This window comes from Zonotrichia leucophrys, chromosome 12, assembly GCF_028769735.1.
Source record: "Zonotrichia leucophrys gambelii isolate GWCS_2022_RI chromosome 12, RI_Zleu_2.0, whole genome shotgun sequence".
NCBI lineage: Eukaryota > Metazoa > Chordata > Aves > Passeriformes > Passerellidae > Zonotrichia > Zonotrichia leucophrys.
Window position 1 is genome coordinate 19,629,348 of NC_088182.1, and position 14,906 is coordinate 19,644,253.

The following is a 14,906-nucleotide window of genomic DNA, read 5'->3' on the forward strand; positions in this document are numbered from 1 at the left end:
ACCATTCTTGGAACCAAAACCGTCGTGATGTGCTTTTCTTAACTGTCACTTTGTTAAGTACAAAATTTCAAATTATTACAAAACATATATTTGCAAGTAGCAGATAGGTATTGGATAGCTATTGACATGGCAAATTAATTCAGCTCAAACTTGGCTTCATTCCATGAATATTCAGTTGACATTGGACATGCTGAAGGCTCTTCACTGTCATGTCATCATTTGGCAAACTGGAATACACTGGACTAAGATTCACATTTTGTCCAGAATTTCAAAGAGAATCACATGTTCTCATTTAAGAAGCAGAAAATGGTGGAAAACTCTACGCTCAGGCAGTGTATGTGTATGTATATATATAATATTAATGTATTTTTATACACACACACACACACACACACAGAGTATAGCTGGCTGCAGCATTTGCCAAAGAGCTGGACAGATTAGACAGAAATTTTTATTAAGGTAGATCAAAATTATTAGGTTTGAAGTGCTCAGTGAGCTTTTCCTTGATAAAGTACAGTTAGTAGTGATATTCTGGAATTTCATAGCAAAAATATTACATCAAATGTCTGGAATTTGAAACAGCAGCTGTGTAAAATATGTCAGAGTTTTGCTTAGTAGAGGGAATGAGAATTTTAAAAGCCATAAAAGCAGGAACTTCCAATACCACGCAGTACAGAAACTCTCAACTTGCTGTACAATTAAAGGGCTCTGTTCACAACTGGAATATATTTAAAGTAAAAAAAATGCCATTTCTTGTGGAACTGAACTTGGGACAAGACTGTCATGGCCTGGCATGAGCTACTTTTTGTACTCCAGGAGAGACTGGTGTCTCTCTTCTCCACAGCCTTGTTCTGGGTCCAGGCTCTGTCATCCTCATCCTGCCCACAACACTTATTTATTTTTGGCAAATGTAATTCTGCCACAGGAAGGAATTGCTTTTGTTTTACTGTGCTTTTCCCCATGAACCTCAATTTTATAAAAGGCTCAAGGGGCTCAGATGGCTGTCCTTTGCAACTTCTCTGAACAAAAAATATTGTGCAATGGTTGTGGCAAAACGAAAAACTTTCCTGGGAAGCATGGAGTATTATAACAGAATGATGGCAACTTGGTGCTGATGGTAACAGGCTTTGCCTTAGTTAAATTCATAATTGCTGTATTTTTTTTCCCTCCACCTACAAAAGTAACCAAAAAATGTCCTTTCAATCACAGCTGGTGACCGAATCCTGCCCTTGCCAGAGGTGAAGTTCCCTGCAGGTCCCTGTGCAGTGCCTGGGGTGAGGATGCAGCTCCAGACCCCGTCCCCAGCGCCCTGGACTGCTCTGTTCTGCTGGCACAGCCAGGGAATCCTGCCCAAACTCACTCTTTAACCCCAACTCCTCCCATGATTGCTTATCAGTAACAAATGGCCCGGATTACTGATGAGATAAGCTCTGCATCGCTATCTCAGGCAGATTTTATCCGATCACCTGAGTGCTGTTTACACAGTAGGCCCCAGGGAGCCCTTGGAAAGTTTGCAGCGTTTTGTGCCGTTTGCCACAACCCAGGGCATCAAAATCTGCACCTCAGGATGCTGACACTGCTGTGATTTAACACCTTCGAGATTTCACCTCAAGAGTTTAAAATAATTCAGGCAAATGAATGTAGCCAGGTCCGCCTTTAGTATCATCTTCAGCCTAGTCTGGGGTAAGGGAAGGGGGCAGCTCACACCCAGGCCTGTAGGAAATGCAATTGATACGCTGCTAACGGGGCACTAATGTAAATCTTTCAGCAAAGGGGAAATGTGCCCCAGTGTTTACTGTGGTGATAAAAGCTCCTGATCCATCCTGAACCTGCTCAGCTCCCGAGGAGCCCTGCCAGGAAAGCGGCACTGAGCACTCAGAGAAGGCCGGGCTGGCCGGCAGGCCTGAGCTGCAGGATGAGCAGTGTGAATGGAGCCTTCAGCTCTGAGACTGATATTTCCTAATGTTTATTTCAGAGCCTACACTGATGGGCATTGCTGAGTATAGGTATCATATTATTCCTAATGGGATTGAGGAATAACACAAAAGAACTTAAGCAATTGTTGAGTTTACTCCAGCAGAATCGAATCCAATTTCCATTTCAGCAAGAAGAAATTCAGTTTTGTAACACTGAAGCAGATATATTGCTTTTAAAAAGAACTATATCCAGGTTTCTTAATATTTTAAACTGCATCAAAATTATAAAATAGAAAGATTTAATTTTCTGTAATTTTCCTTAAAAGGTTAAAGTAGATATTCCTGGTTAAAATATTCTTTTATGAAAAGCATGTAACTTTGATCAGTTATGGTTGAGAGGAGTAGTGTTTAAATAAAATGCCTGAAACAAAATCTCTTGTGTCAATGGAAAGACTTGCACTGGCTCCCTGGGCATTTGATCAAACTTTCATTCAGAAAACATTTTTCTCCACCAACATACTTAAGCTGTTAAAATTAAAATGCAATTTAAGCAATTACATAAATAAGAGTGACAAATGTTTCTTTCCCTAAGTGCAAGCAGGTGTAAAGCACAATCGAAGTTATTCTCTGAGAGCTGCAGAGTGTCAGTGGTGCTGAAAGAGCCCAAGACAAAAGGGAGGAAACTTCAGGAGCCTCAAACAGAACTAACCCAGTTTACAACTCATTGTACAAGCAGATGCACAGCAGGCTCCCTTTGAACAGCACCCACTGTTCCCCGAGCCCCTGTCAGCACAAACAGTCAGGAATGCCCTGAGTACATCCAGGAGGATGGAACAGAGATGTTCAAAGTTCTGTGCTTTACCCTGCACCTCTTATCACCTGAGCGAGTCTTTATATACTGAATATCTATTCCAAAAGAAATCAGAGCCCCTCTACCAACTGGTTCCCCTTAAGGCTGGGAGTTTGCTACCTGCCATTACTCTCAGGTACTAATTTCACTGGACCACACTGATGCTTTGCACTAAATTCTGATTCAAATATATAAGAAAGCTGCAGGAAAAATTGAAGCCTTTTTTAAATTACAGGTTCCAACATATCCAAAGCTCAACCCTTAACTGCTCAGATCTCTGCCTTTGCTGCTATAGAACACCATAGAACTTGAGGTGAGCAGAAAACTTTCTTAGTTCTTTATAACACTTTCAAAAAACAACAACAAAAAAATACTAAACCCTCAGCACCAGCAGTTCAGGATCTAATGTAAAATACCTGCATTTACTGAATTTAGGGAATCCCTTACTTGATAATGAATTCTCCGTGGCTGTTCTCCAACTGTGGGATTTTTCTTCTCTTAGTATTGAATGCTCAATATTTACTCACTCTATCAATACAAAACCCACCAGACATTAATTTTAAAGGCTTTATTCAGTAATTACAAAGGTTTTGTTTGGTTAACGAGAAAGTAAAATCTCAGCTAATATAAATGATAAAAAAGATGCTAATTTACAGCTAAGAAACAGATCAGAGTTTTGTTGTGATGTCAATTTCCGTGGTTTCTAATGATTTCTCTTTGAAACACCTTCTGTATTTTCACTGCCAGGATGTTACTCTGTACAGACAGATACAGTTATTAGTGACTTCTTCAAATCCTTTTGTATATATTTTTCCTTTGGTTTTCTCCTAATTAGTGATGAAATAAAACATAAGAAGAAAAAGTCACTTAAAAATTAGTATTGAGTAACAAAAATGAGAACTTAATTTTTATTTGCCTCTTATAAATTTATATCCCATTAATGGTATTACTACACTTTAAAGTATTTTTAAAAAATTTCTCACATTTATTTTCCTTGAGATTCTTCTAAGTATGCACACCTCACTATGAAAAATCACTGCAAAGTCCTACTCTAAAATTGCCCAGTATTTTCTACTTGATGTACTGGCAAGGCTGTGTTTTCTCATGAGCCCACAGGCAAGTGAGACACACAAGATCCTAATGGAAAGCACAGCACAAAGAGAACTTCAGCACTCTAATTTTCTTATGAGAAAAGCAATATTTAAATATTTTCTTGGGTGTTTTGGACCATCTCTGGTAACAGCTGAAAGGTAAGAGAATTGCATGTAGCTCATTTATTACCGTTTCAGAAATATTTTTGAACAACCACTGTAGCATTTATTTTTCTTGATCTTAAGAAAAATTGGGATTTGGTGGCTTTTTCTTCCCACCTACAACTGTGTAAAAATTAACAATACCCCAATGCAACTTTGGAAATAGGTTGGTCCATGGTCATTCCCAGCCCATGCCCTTGGTCATTCCCAGCCCATGTCAGTGGTCATTGCCAGCCCATAGCCGTGGTCATTCCCAGCCCATGCCCACGGTCATTCCCAGCCCATGCCCATGGTCATTCCCAGCCCATGCCCGTGGTCACTCCCAGCCCACGTCAGTGGTCATTCCCAGCCCATAGCCATGGTCATTCCCAGCCCATAGTCATTCTCAGCAGAGGTCGGTGGTCATTCCCAGCCCATGCCCTTGGTCATTCCCAGCCCATGTCAGTGGTCATTCCCAGCCCATAGCCATGGTCATTCCCAGCCCATGGTCATTCCCAGCCCATGCCCGCGGTCATTCCCGCTGCTGCAGCCCACGGGCACGGCAGGCCGCTAGATGGCAATGCATTGTGCAAAAGGAATAATTCGGATTTTACACACCGAGCAGGAACAGCACGAGTTTTCGCTCTGCAGTGCCGCAGGCACCTCCAGAGAAGGAGTTATGAAAACTGCTCCGCGACACGGGAAGGATTTATTGTAATTTGGGAACTGAATAAATTACTTAAGTGCAAGTATCCAGGGAGAAGGTGCAGTAAAACACAGCAGAATCTGCTAGTGATTTGGCAGCTTTTGTCTTCATGAAGTAGTTTAAAATAAATCATTCTTTGATTTCTGTGCAATTCTGTTATTATTATTGGATGCCCTGGTATCATCTGCAAACCACAAGAATAGGGCTTAAGTAGTGAAGCACATGTTTCACATTTATCAAAATTCCTAATTTGAATTTTTTAAAACTAATTTCAGTCTGCACTGAACAACCAAATAATTTAAATTCATTTTTGAGAGGCAAGACTAATAAAATGCTCATACTGTGTTATACAATTAGCCCTTAGAAGTTTTCTATTTTACAGTTACAGTCATGTTTTATCTAATTTTGTTTTTATTACTGCTGAACATTTCCTTGGCATTACAGCTACAAATGCAGATATATCAGAAATAACAAGTTTTTAACTACACCCACAATTCAAAAACCATTCAGGGGAACAAAACAGCATGTCACATTCACATTTCCCTACAGGGGATGTTTTTAGAATCTGCTGTATTTGAAATACCTTTTCTTATTTATAATATTTTTTCAGGTAGTGGCAGGAACCTCTTTCTGGGGGATTTCTTCAGTACATCTAAGAAGTTGCAGAATATTTCTCTATCTCTAAAACTATTGGTAACAATAATCTACATTCTTCAAGTGTCAATTATTACAAGAAATACTTCCCATTTCTATGTTGCTTTGCAGCAGAAGCTACTCCTGTAAAATTGAGACAAGTCTGTTCATTTCTATGAAGAGCAAATTGCCATGAGCGGGCTGCAGAGAGTGGCAGAATAAACCTCTCAGGACTTAAAATCCTGTACAATTTTTGGAACAGAAGAGACTCTCATTACCATTATGCTCTCACTATCCATTCTCCCTTAAAAGATATGGAAATATTTCTTTGTTGCTTCTCTTTTTTTTTTCTTTTTTTTTTTCCCTGTTTTCCAGGGGGTGTGTCATAAATGGTAATAAAATATTACTCTAGGTAACTACTTTGGGATCCATTTTCCATGAATTAAGACTTTTCTTCACAATTAGCCTAAAGGACTGATTTTTGTACCAGGTAGTTCCAGCTCCAGTTACTAAGAATTTTTGCTTTCAAAAATTAATTGGTAGATATTCCAAGTGCTGACTTGGGATTTGCACAACATTCATCCCAAGATTAATGGAAAGCACATGGTGAAAACTCTACAAATCACCTGGAAAATGTATCCTGAGAAGCAAGTGAATACCTGCTGAGGGACAGGATCTCTTTGCATCCACGTGGGGAAATCCACTGGTATTAAGGGCACTGTTAATCCTGAGGAAGGATAATAAAATCTGCTTCATCTTCCATCGAGTGTGAGAACTTTGAGAACTTTCACAGCAATTTCTCATTCTCTGAATTTGTTCCCAACATATCATTAGAAGTCTGCAGAAACATTCAGAGCTGGATAAGCCTTCCCACTGTATTCAAACCGTACTGGACGCAGTGTGAGAAGCGGTTTGGCCTTTTAAGAAAACCATCAGTTCAAAGTATTTTCAGCATAATCCAGGACACTAAATCACCAGTGAAACAGAAACATTTACTGACAGCTTGAGTACAAATGTTTTATTGTGAAGATCAGTGAATGTAATGACCAGAGCTGTAGCCTCCTGGTCTGGCTAAACAAGGTGGTGGCGTTGGTGGGTACATGTGATTAAAATGTCATTGCCAGGGCCAAGCTGGCAGCTAGAAAGGAAACAGGAAAAGTCCCCACCAGGCCTAGGAAAGCTTTGGAAGGGCTTTAACAGCCTCTGTCCATATGGGGTTGACTGACATAGACTTATTTACCCTTAAAAGGGCAAAAAAATCCATCTGAGTCAATAATGCTGCTCTGAAGCTCAGTCCCTGTGTAGGCCATTCACTGAGGCTTGGACTCAGTGATGCTTGTGGGTCCCTTCCAGCTCAGGATATTCTGGGACTCTGAAAGTTGAATGAGATGTAAGACTATCACAGGCTGCTCCCAAATCCATGAGCCATCTCAAAACTGGCTGAACAACCCAACCTTAGCAGCAAAGCTTTTCAGGCCCCCACAAACCAACTTTTGTTGACTTGAATCTAGTCCAGACCAGCTCTAATTTCCCTGGTGTCCATTGTGGTGTCAGTGCAGCAGAACTCACCCAGGGACCCTCCTGGTGAGGACCTTCCCCTCCAGACCTTGTGTTCCTGCAGTGACAACACTCCTGCACCCAAGCACCCAGGGTGGGGCAGAGCACTGTAATTACTTTATATCTTTATATACATTATATATATATATATGAATAATAATCCAACTCTACATTCTCTGGCTGCACCTGTGGAGCATGTCCAAATCTGAGTTATTGTCCTGTTGAACAAATTGCGAATATTTTCATTAGTTAGTGTTCTAGTCTAAAGAAAATTAGAAAACTAATTCTAATTCAATGCCTATACTTTTGCTTTGCCATATTCCTTTCATGCTGCAAGCTTCTGCTTGCTCATCACTACTCTTCTACAATAATCTCATTAATGCTTGGCCTCATTGTAGTACTTCTTACCAGGTATCAAAATTGGCCAGGAAAAAAGACCCAAAGCCAAACCACTGTCACATCCCAAACCTTGCAGAATTGTTTCACTACTCTGTAGCTTGGTGGCATGGACAGCAGACTGCAGAAACATGATAAAATAATTTCATATATTAATAATTATATATAACATTGTGTCATGGTTTGAGCCTGGCACAGAGCCAGTGCCCCCCATGAAAATGCCTCACCCTGGTGTCTGCTGTGAGATGTGACCAGGAATAAGCAAAACAGGCTCTAACTTAAACATAAAGACCACTTTATTACTTAAACTACAGGAAAATAGGGAGAGACTATAAGGAAAAAGAAGAAAAAGAATTGAAAACCTTACAAAAAAACCATTTTCCTCCTCCCCACCACCTGACTTTCCCAATCCAATACATTCTCTCAAAACAACTGCCCAGCCTTGGCCCCACACGTTAGTATACTCAAACTTCAGTTCATGAAGAGGAAAGGAGTCCTTCTTGTTCCATAGGCTTCTCCTGGAAACACACTGAAATCCCGGATGCTTCCTTGTCACTTCGGCACCGCCCGGGGGAAAAAAAAAAGTCCTTTTGCCGCTTGTGACATGTTCCTTCCATGCCCAGTGCTCTCACCACCGAGACATGGATCAGAGCTGCTTTTAGGGTGGTCTTTCAAGGATGCCTTGTCTCACTCCAAAAAGGCACAGTCTCTGCTTTTGGGACAACTGTCCCCCCCATATTTTTCCAACCCCCTGGGGCCGGGGGGTCCTCACAAATGAACCCTCCTGGTTTTGAGGCACTGCCTCCCCCTAAATGCAGTCTGTGTCACAGGAACAACTGAGTCCATGGCTACAAGAAAAAGTCCAGCCAAAAGGCCACTCCAAATCATCTCTCCCCATCCAATCATCTCCACAATCTCTGGGCCAAGTCATCTCATCTCTCATCTCCCTTCTTATTCAGCTTCGAGGAGGATTAGCATTTTTGTAAGGCCCCAATCATGCAAGAAAGGGTTAAAAGTTTTCAGTCTCTGTCTGTCGGTCCCGGAGCGACTCCCACGCACGCTGCCCACACGCTGCCGCTCCGGCCGGGCAGTCTTCCTCCCCCTTCTCGCTGGCTGCTCTCCTGGGGGGAGGGGGGGCTGGCTGCCCGATGTCTCTTGGGGCTCCCCCACCCTTCCATCCTCGAAGCCCCCTCAACCCCCACCTCTGTCCAGGCCCCAGGCCTTACCGCATGGCTGGCCCCTCCCCCGCCCAGCAGCAGCGGGCCGGGCGGGGGAGAGAGATCTGAACTCCTCGCCCGACGATGTCCAAAAGAGGAAGTGCCAGGGCAGTGCCCTGCTTTTAACCCCTGTGTATTCTCGGAGGTGTGTCCAAACCCCACTGGCTACACCAGGTGTCAGTATGAAACCCAAAACCTTCATTGGTTTGACCACAGCTTCCCAGAATTCCCACTCCTTCCTGGTCAAACCATGACACATTGTAACTTCTGTATAGGACGTTCATATATATAACACATCACACCAGGATGTTTGCACTACCCCTCTTCAATATTGTTAAACTGTATCTCATTTTACTGCCATTAAGCAATGAGCAAGTCTGCCCTGCTGTAAAATACTTCATTACCCAATTTTCCAGGAACCAGAGTTGAGGAAAAGTGCAGGAGGGTAGGGCATGTTTTGTTGGATCACCCATGTGTGCTGTGTGCTGAGGGAGGTGCCATGATGGGTTCAGCTTTCTGTTGAAAAAGTCAATTAGCAAGCACTGAGGTATGCAGGACCTGTCAGCTCTTACAGTAGGGCTGCCTCAGGGCAGCCTTCTCTTGCATTCTTCCCTCCCAGTCAGAATTTCTTTTTAATCCACATAGTTGGAGCACTGAAGCATAACCTGTTTCTTCCTTAATTGATTCTAAGGTATATTGTTAAAAAAACCCAATACCTTTAAGCGTCCTTTAAATCTAGGGTTAAATGGTGTTTAAGCCAATAAACGTTATTTTATTTAGGCAATGTGTTAAGCAAAGCATGTGTTCCAGGTTTTAATGAATGGGAGACTGCAAACCAAATCAGCCCAGTGAAAATGGACAAAGATGGAAAACCCATTAAAAATGCTGTTTTCTCTCCCAGCTCAAGACTTGCTTCTTAAATTTTTTTATCAGCTACAAAGTGTGACCAGTTATTAGTTTATTTGTCTGAGTAAAAGGGCATTAATAGTTAAAAAGGAAATGTACTGCAAGATAAAACATCTTAGATTTTTCAGTATTCCTTACATGTGATATTAGTGCTAGAACACCAAAAATAATGGCTCAATTTCCAGACAGTGGTAGCAACTGGCTCTGCTTAATGTAGGAGATCAACAGCTTTTTAGTAAAAAATAAAATTCAGAGGCATCTCTTTAGGATACCATTGAAACCACCTGCCTAAGCACCTTCTATCAGATAACTGTAATTAAAAGGGTGGTTTTAGACTAACGACTCTCTTTGGATAGGTTGGGTCTGCCTACACATATTCCCCAAAAGATAGTCTTGGTTTGGTGGAAGGTTACCCCAGCCATGGCAGGGGGTGGAAACTGAATGATCTTTAAGATCCCTTCCAAACCCAAGCCACCTTGTGATTCTCTGATTCTCTGACGTTTTGGAAGCATTTGGTCAGGTCCATTACCTGAAGATCCATTCTGAACCGCAACAACCCCTGTGCTTCTGTTTGCAAGGACAGATGTGCAAGCCCTGAGAGGCCAAATTTAAGAATTAGAAGGCAAACTCTTCCTGAAGTTCATTTGAGGGAAAACAAAAATGAGGAAAATCCAAACATAAAGGAGTGGATTCCACCACTTTGGAGTGCAAAGATGCATGGCTGGTGTAAGGCTCGTTTGCAAAGCCAAAAGCTGGCCATGCAAAAGCCATTGTACTTCTACTGATTCACGATTACACCACCATTTATTAACTGAAATGACTTAGGAAAAACACAAGTATGACAATTCCATATTAAAACAAACATCTGGAGCAATGACCACTGGATCTCTGTTGCTGTCTGTGGCAACTTTCTTCTCCTACCCATTCTTCTACCTGCCCCAAGGGCCTGTGCCCACCTCCCCTGCTTGAGCTACGTCATCCACGCTCTCCGTGTGCTGCAGGTGCCAGGGGGAGCTTTCACTTAGTCTTCTTTCAGCACTTCTCTTTGGACCTTTTTTCCAACCTGGAAACTTGCACATGCTTTAGTCTAGACATGAATACGCTGTCTGTTTTTGCTCCTCAGACAGCATCTTTTCACAGTAACTCCTCTCTTTATAGCTCAAAGTACAACCTTGATATTTACCATTGGGGAAATGGAGGGAAGAACAGCCCCACCGTGGCGGTCCCAAGGCTCTGCTTCCCTGGGTGTCCATCCCGAATGCTGGAGTGGATGGCGCCACTGGGGAATGCCACTGCAGGAACAGGAGCCCCAGGACTGCAGCCCAGCCCCAGGACTGCCCCGGGCCATCGCGCCCTGACAGCACCCAGGAAGCTGCAGTGTGCCCCGAGGGATGGCTGTGTCCTGCTGGGAGCTGAAATCAGGAGCCTGAGGCAAACTCGGTGTCCTGGTGCCACCTCCATGCCCTGCCCACACCCACCTTGGTCCCGGGGTGCCACAGACAAGGTCACCTCATTGCTGCCCTTCTCCTCACTGTGCTGGCTCCCCACTGAGGCACAGCAGCTGTCAGCCAAGGTTTTGGTGCTGCTGAGAGAAGTTAAAAACTGTTACTAATGATGCTCAATGATTTTTCCTCTGCCTGGTTTCTAGGATGTCAGGGTGAGTACATTCCATCCCAAATGTAGCGTCTCCGAAGGGCCGCTGAATTCCTCCCTCAAGCCTTGCTCTGTTCATCACTCAGTACCCAGCCTGTGCCTCAGCCCCGGCCACATTGCTACTCACGGCTCATGAGCGCTAATACAGATTTTGTTTGAAAAGCCACACGTTGGCAAACCACAGTTATTTGCAAGCCTGGCCCAGGGCTAGTGTCAGACATCAACACACAGGCAGCACAGATATTTTATTTAATTAAGTCATGCCATCTGGGCCCACAATGAAGGCACTCATATACTTCGCCTTTGCTTTCGGACTGCATAGTGCTCTGATCCCCCAAAATTGTTCTGAAAGTTAAATCTCTGTGGAATTTAAAGAACACTTTCAGCTGTTACTTGCATTAGACTAAATTTCTGCTGCAGCATACCCGGGGATTTTTCCTATCCTAATAAAGCCAGTCAGATTTATGTGCCTCAGTTTCATCTGAACGCTGCGTCCACTGTGCAGGAAATTACTAATGAGCAGCTAAAAGGCCTGTGCTATATATAGCAGGTGTGTGCACCACCACAGAGCCACCAGCCTCCTCTGCCAAGGGTTGTTTGCTATGAAAAACAAAGGTAGAGCCAAGCAGGCAGGCCCTGGGCACGGGGACCTGCTCCTCAACGGGCTGTGCAGAGCTGCAGGGTTACTGCCCATGGCCACACGCCCGTCTGGGAAAACTCTCCTTTCTTCCAAATCAGGGCTTTCCTAACAAACCCATAATGAACAAGCCAAAAACAAATCGATGACAAATATGAACTCAGGTCTTCAGAAAGGAGAAAAGCTTAAAGGAATTTCGTGACTTAGTTTTGGGGCTCAAAGAAATTGCAGAAGCATGGAAGCACAGAATGAGTTGGAAGGGACCAAGCTCATCTTGTTCCACCTCCACCATGGGCAGGAACACTTTCCACTGTCCAAGGCTGCTCCAAGCCCCATTGTCCAACCTGGCCTTGGGTGCAGCCACAACTGCTCTGGGCACCTGTGCCAGGCCCTGCTCACCCTCACAGGGAAGAATTTCCTCCCAATACCTAATCCAAACCTTTCCTCCTTCAGTGCAAAGCCATTCACCCTTGTCCCATCACTATGTGTCCTTCTAAAAAGTCCCTTTCCAGCCTTCTTGCAAACTCAGCTGAAGAAAGAATCCAAATTCAGAAAAAAACATTCTGTACACCTCAGCACCAGCTTTGGGCCATGGTCTGAAGCCAAACATGGCACACTGCCACACCATTAACCTCTGCCATGCTAAATGCCATGGGCAAACTGTCACTGCTGCTCTAAAAAACTGTAGATACCTACACGGTTTGAGAACAGGGTTAAAACCCCAGAAAGCAGAGAAAAAATGCATGGAAAAAAGGCAGAAACTGAGCACATGCAGACTGCTCAAGTTATTCTTAATTGCCCTTTATCCAGATTATGGCATTTCCACCTTGTTTATGGGAAATTTACTGGTCCTTCTCGTGGGTAACACCACACCACCACGCTTACCCAGAGTCATGGCACACAGTTACAGTGGGACTCATAAATGTTTAAAATTAATTAAACTGTTTCAATAACCTGACTGAAATATTTCAGTAAAGTTTAATAACTTTAGCTGAGATTCAGGGCTGAGCCAGATGTAATTGAGTCACTGTGCACCCCCTGATAAGTGCTACACTAACTCTTTTCTTGATAGAGGGAAGATTTTATCATGTAAATCAACTTAAATAGAAACTGAAGTGTTTTGCTGAACTGAGGCCCAAGCCCATGGAAGGAGTAATTTTTGGAATGGAAGAGTAATTTTTGCTCACTGTATCAAGCAGCATAAGGTATTATTAAGCACACCTATACTATTCAGCTTTTCAGAGTTCTAAAAGGACATGTTCACCAAATTTTTGTGAGGTAAGAATAGAGAACAAAGCTATGATCAAAGAATAGAGAACAAAGCTATGACTAAAGTGCCATTATGTCGCTCCCTAACTGCTGCATCTCTGGGAAGTTCCTCAAGCCTTTGCACTTCCCAGTTACAATTTACATCTGATCACATTAAACAATTGATTCTAGCACATGTATTTCTGCACCAACCTCCCCCCCATCTCCATGTTGTTAAAAACAAAAATCAACCCATATATCCTGGGAAATGGCATCACTGAACATTTTCAAGGGAAAGGGTATTTTTACATCCCCATTTTCCAAGTGTCTGTATTTAGCAATGCTGGGCAGAAAGTCAAACATTTCCTTTTTGCTTCAGCAGATGCGAGCTGCTGAAACTTCTCACGCTCTTGCTACCATCTCACATTAAGAGAGCAAGAGTAAGTGCTCCTAAGTACTGCAAAAATATCTACATTGGAGACAGGAACAGCAGATGGATGCTCCAGTCAAGCACTACTTAGTGCCATCAGCATAAGCACTCAGGAATCGAGGACACCTGCAAATTAATTTCTTTAGCATCAGGCATACTCTGAGCTACCATGAGCTGCCTATTATTCTATTATTATGGCTCTTGCTATTTAAAACAGTTTTAATGGATCCAAAAGAAGTGTAACAGCAGAGGTCACTATGAAGTATTTCACTGATGTATTTGATGCTGTTTTTCTGTGCTTCCAAAAATACAATCGAACTGTTTTAACATAGCTGGTTTATGTAGTAATGAACTTAGAAATATCAAGCAGTAATGAAGATGCTGTACAGAACAGCAAAACATGCTGGGGAAATTAAAGAATTGGAATGTGCTTCAGTGTGTCAGCTGATAAATCCAACAGAAAGGCCAGCATTGTTATTAGTAATTGGTGAAAGAAAAGAATAGAATTGTTTGACACTAAGCATTTCAAAAGCATTCAAAATAAGGCAATTCTAGAATGACATCTAAATATTTCAGAAAATGTTTGAGAATATATGAATATTCTTACAAAGCATAGAAATAATTTAGGTTTGTTAAGGACCGAAAAATTAACTTCTGACTTATCTAGTCAAATGCGACCTGGAAGGATTAGCCAGTAAGTTCCATATAGAAGTCAAGTACAGTTTTTAAAAAGAAAAAAAAAATTGACTGCTAAGTAAGCACAAAGTTGGGGGGAAAAATTGAAGCTGGGAGTACTAGGAAATAATGTATTTGAGTAAATAGGAGCTCTCCATATTTACACATGACCTAACTGGGAATTAAACCAAAGCAGTCCCTCTCTTGCATGTATCACACAGAACTCGTCTGGATGATAGATAAAGCAAATTTTTCAAAGGGCATTTATTGGATGGGCAAGGCAATTTACAGCTTTGTCCCCCAAGCTGGAGAAACTTTTGAAAGACTGAACACAAGGAACAAGTTTTGTGACAGTGAGACAGAAGGGGTTCAAATTCCCCAAATTTCCCAGTTTAAAAGTAGTTCTGGAGAGCTGCAGTGCGCCTTGAAGGAGCCGAGGATCCCTTCCCAGAGCTCGGCGCTGCCGGAGCCATCCCTCGGCCGCGGCGCAGCTGCTCAGTGGAAGGTCCCTGTCATGCACACACAAGATGAAGCAGACAAGCAGCAATGGCCAGAAACCAGGAGCAGAATTTTGGCAACACTGTAGGAAAACATTTTGAGAAAGGACAACTGGATAGTGAACAGACAGAGAGGGAAAGGACCATTACGGCACACGAGTGTCCTTGGTGACACTGGACAACATTGGGAAAGAAATCCTGCTGAGGGAGCAGGTCAGCGCTGGGGTGCTGCACATCTCCCGTAGGGTTTGTACAATTGTGCTTTAGAAAGTGCAGGATGGTGTACAGAGCATTTGATTTGTGCAGCACAGGATGCAAAGATTACTGGGATTTTGTACAACTTACAAAAAAAT

General features: G+C 42.7%; 1 long non-coding RNA gene across 1 annotated transcript; it reads left to right on the plus strand.

Moving 5' to 3' along the window:
• The first annotated feature begins 1,481 nt into the window (after positions 1-1,481).
• Positions 1,482-3,994, plus strand: LOC135453055 (uncharacterized). The gene is made up of 3 exons (XR_010441762.1): positions 1,482-1,630; positions 3,002-3,079; positions 3,883-3,994. It is a non-coding gene; the product is annotated as an uncharacterized LOC135453055 (long non-coding RNA).
• The last annotated feature ends 10,912 nt before the right edge of the window (positions 3,995-14,906 follow it).